At 49.9% G+C, this 4501-nt stretch overlaps 1 long non-coding RNA gene across 1 annotated transcript; it reads right to left on the bottom strand.

Annotated features, from left to right (window-relative positions):
• Window positions 1-289: 289 nt before the first annotated feature.
• Window positions 290-3508, bottom strand: LOC135287211 (uncharacterized). Its single transcript, XR_010351033.1, has 2 exons — window positions 541-3508; window positions 290-428 (listed from the first exon to the last, which is right to left on the bottom strand). It is a non-coding gene; the product is annotated as an uncharacterized LOC135287211 (long non-coding RNA).
• Between the last annotated feature and the right edge of the window lie 993 nt (window positions 3509-4501).

Here is a 4501-nt window from a genome sequence, read left to right as displayed (position 1 = left end):
AGCATTGTGATTAGGAGAGGGAGGGTGAAGAGCTTTTAATGACTCTATTTAGGAGTTATCGTGGGTGGTTTTGAGGGCAGCAGGGTGAGAAACAGTGTCTACAGCACACAAGCTCATCCATTGCAGTCAGAGAAATGCTATGTAACTTTCTCTCTCTAACCCAGGTGCCACTCACAATAACACGCTTGGACTCAGTGTGAAGCCAGAGACTCAAGGACCTAGGCACATGCAGGAGAGGACAAGTAGCCGACTTGCTGGGAGTTGGCCCATATAACACAAAGCTCATATGTTGTTTTTGGTTTACTTTATTGCAGCTGACTGAGAGGTTAACAGGCGATTGTGGCAGAGGTGCTCTGAGGCATACTCATTTCAGGTCCAGCGTGGACTCACATCACCGGTCATCCAAAAGATAAGTTGGGGGCCACCGCCTGGAGATGGGATGATAGGAGAGTAGTGGGTTGGAAATTCCTGGGACAGATTTAAAAATTAGCAGGGGGAAAAGCAATGCCCTCTCAAGACACCTAAAAGGAGAGGCTCTACCTTTGCTAACAGCTGTAGGGTGCGCAGTGCAGAACAGTTCCAGTCTGTGTTGTGTTGTCCGGTGTATACTGTGTTACCTAGTGTGTCTTTGGGGTCCCTCGGATCAGATATCTCTGCCTCTTTCCCCTCGAGGCCCTTACCACAAGCATCAGCCGTAGGTTCTTGAACACTCGCACTTCTCTGTATGATGCCAATATCATTTGTTCTTTTACTGGCGGGCTCGGCCGTGTTTCCGAGTCACATCGCAGAAGCGTCGAGTAGGACATGTTCTGAGGCCTTGCTCCCAGCCATATCACCATCCATCTTTTCTAGCCATGGGCTTTAATGTCCTGGAGTTCATAAGATTGTATGTGTTTGCGTGTCTCATGTCTTTCACTGTAGCCCTTTGAGGAGTCGTTCAGAAAACTGGCATCATTCTTAGCATCTGTGATGTCTTCTTGAATATGCGCATAGGTAGAGGATGCTGACTGCAGGATTTACAGGCATCCATCTTTGCAGTTCTTGGAAGAAATAAATCCGTTAGCATCTTCTTCCTCCAGGGTTCTCTGAGCCTCAGCGGCTCACCATCGGTCTCACCTCAGTCATTTCATTTTGCATTCTCTCGGTCCTTGCAGTCATTCCTCTTGCCAAGAGATTTTTGTCCCTGTTGTGTCCCCTTTGTTTGTCACGTCCTGTGTCACGGGTGTCTGCACATATTTGTGTTGGAGCTGCTCTGCCCTGCTGCATAGTCTGGTGTGATAGGACAAATCCTGGGGGCTTGAAATTTGTAGTGTGGGGTGTAGTTGGTCTCTACCTGGTATTCCTAGGTTGACCCAAGATGTCTGGAGCTGTGAAGTTGTCCTGCAGCCCTCTGACTTTTGTCCTGACTTTCTTTCAGATGCAGATGGATAAAATCCATAGCAGAGCACCCCATCCCAGGTGAGTAGGTTCCCCTGAGCAGGTCAGTCCCTGTTTGTCTCTGCAGGGGGAGTGTAAATGGTGACTCTGTGTTACAGCATTGTTCTTTTTCTTTATTTTAGGAAGTAAAGGCATATAGCAACAGTCAAGTTCAAGTGGGCAAGGTGAGCAGTGGGCAGAAGCAGTTGTTATTGCTGGGGTCTCAATTTCTGGTGCCACTCTAAGCCTCTGTTCTTGTTTGTGTGCCTTAGGCAATCTGCTCAGGTTATGCCAAGCCCCTGTTATCAACCGGCCGATGGACCAGGTTTGCTGCTCTTGTGAGCCCTGTGGAGGTATTGCAGGACCCTGTGATGAAGCCTTGAAATTTTCTATTTAAAGGTTGCTTCTGAGTAGCCCTCAGGAATGACCAAGGAGTTGTGGTGAGTCGGGGAGGTATCGAGGAGGAGCCGGGGTCTGCTCAGTTCTCAGCTGTGCTCCATCACCTCGTCTCCTCTGAGACGACGGCGTCGGTCTCAGAGCACGGCCGAAGCGTGCGGCCCGAGGACCCAGTCACTCTTAGGAGGCGGTGAGTAGCAGACTTGTTGGGTTTTGGTCGATGTGCTGCTAAGATGATGCACTGATGTCTGGTTTTCTTTATCCTGACATACTAGGAGACGACAGCCCGGTGACAGCAGGAACCTCCCAGACAGCCTGGTGGCCTTCCTTTGCACCTGATGTGGATTCTCATTCCTGGACAGCCAAGAGATAAGTTGAGGGCTATGACTCACAGAGGGGATGGAAGGGGGCTGCTGCATCAGGACTCCCTGGGAGGGATTTTTGAGTCAGGCTTGGAGATGAGGCTATCCAGGAAAAGTCATCTTATGGCCACACAAAAGCAAAGTGTCACTTTTGATCCCAGTGCTGTGGTCAGGAGGGCAGAGCAGTCCCGGTGTGTATTGTGTCACTTGTCTATTGTGCATTATGTGTTGTTTGTATGTCTCATGTCTTTTACCTTAGCCCTTTGAGTGGCCTGTCAGAAACCCTGGCATCATTCTTGGCATCTGTGATCTCTGCATTTCTTGGCCTGGCACCAATGCCATAGGACTTTTGTCTCAGGCTCTCTGATCGGCATGAGAAGCGCATCTCTCTTTAGAAGCTTCTGGTCAGATGTCTTTGAAGGTCTTGTTCTGAGCTGAAGGGACAGCTGCAGCCCGCAAGGATCCATTATTGCGGATTCAGACTTATAAGAAAGCAAGGATAGGTAGAGGATTCTGACAGTAGGATTCTCGGGCATCCATCTTTGCAGTTCTTGCAATAAATCATTCAGTTAGCATCTTCTTCCTCCAGGGCTCTCTGAGCATCGTCAGCTCACCATCGGTCTCACCTCAGTCCTCTCATTTTGCAATCTCTCGGTCCTTGCAGTCCTTCTTCTTGCCAAGTGATTTCTGTTCCTGTTGTGTCCCCTTTGTTTGTCACGTCCTGTCCTGTGTCACGGGTGTCGGCACATATTTGTGCCGGAGCTGCTCTGCCCTGCTGCATAGCCTGGTGTGATAGGACAAATCCTGGGGGCTTGAAATTTGTAGTGTGGGGTGTAGTTGGACTCTAGATGGTATTCCTAGGTTGACCCAAGGTGTCTGGAGCTGTGAAGTTGTCCTGCAGCCCTTTGACATTTGTCCTGACTTTCTTTCAGATGCAGGTGGATAAAATCCATGGCAGAGCGCCCCATCCCAGGTGAGTAGGTTCCCCTGAGCAGGTCAGTCCCTGTTTGTCTGTGCAGGGGGAGTGTAAATGGTGACTCTGTGTTACTGCGTTGTCCTTTATTTTTAGGAAGTAAAGCCATCTAGCAGCAGCCAAGGCGAAGTGGTCAAGGTGAGCAGTGACTAGTGGACAGAAGCAGTTGTTATTGCTGAGATCTCAATCTCTGGTGCAACTCTAAGCATGCTTATTCTCGTTTGTGTGCTTTAGGCAATCCATTTGGAGTATGCATAACTCCCCGTCTCACACTGGCCGATGGACTGTGATCGCTGCTCTCATGAGCCCTGTGGAGGTATTACAGGAGTTGATGATGAAGCCTCTGCCTTTTCTATTTAAGAGTGTGACCCGGATAGCCTTTGGCAACGGCTGAGGAGTTGCAGTGAGTCGGGGAATAGGGAGGAGGAGTGGGGGTCCACTCTGGTTTCAGCAATGCCACATCACCTTTTCTCCCCTCAACCGAGGCGAACCCTGCGACGACGGCGTCAGCCTCTGAGCGCAGCTGAAGCATGCGGCATTCATAAGAGACCCAGGCATTGCTAGGAGAATGGTGAGTAACAGAATTGTCAGGTTTTGGCCGATGCGCTGCCAAGATCTGGCATTGATGCTCTGTTTTCTTGAATGCAGCTGACTAAGAGACAACGGCCCAGTGACAGCAGGAACTTCCCAGACAGCCTTCTTTGGCACCTGACCTGGACCGGCATCCGCAGATAAGTCGAGGGCTATGACCCAGAGAGGGGATGATAGTGGGGTGCTGGGTTGGAACTCACGGGGAGGGGGTTTTGAGGCTGCTTTGGAGATGGGGATGTCCAAGAAGCGGCCCCTTAGGCCACACAAAAGCCAAGTGTCACTTTTGATCGCAGGGCAGAGCAATCCCGGAGTGTATCGTGTCACTTGTCTGTCGTGCATTCTGTGTGTTTGGCTGTCTCATGTCTTTTACCTTAGCCCTTTGAGTGGCCTATCAGAAACCCTGGCATCATCCTTAGCATCTGTGATCTCTGCATTTCTTGGCCTGGCACCAGTAGGACTTTTGACTCGGGAGCTCAGACAGGCATTGGAATTGCATTTCTCTTTAGGAGCATCCAGTCTGATGTCTTTGCAGGTCTTGTTCTGAGCTGTACCTACTGCTGTGCCTTGCAAGGATCCATTATGGCAGATTAGGACTTGTAAGAATGCATGGATAGGTAGAGGATTCTGACAGTAGGATTCACAGGCATCCATCTTTGCAGTTCTTGCAATAAATCATTCAGTTAGCATCTTCTTCCTCCAGGGCTCTCTGAGCATCGTCAGCTCACCATTGGTCTCACCTCAGTCATTTCATTTTGCATTCTCT

The sequence above is a fragment of the Passer domesticus genome, chromosome 28 (assembly GCF_036417665.1).
Source record: "Passer domesticus isolate bPasDom1 chromosome 28, bPasDom1.hap1, whole genome shotgun sequence".
Lineage (NCBI taxonomy): Eukaryota > Metazoa > Chordata > Aves > Passeriformes > Passeridae > Passer > Passer domesticus.
This window is presented reverse-complemented; position numbering and strand designations above follow the sequence as displayed.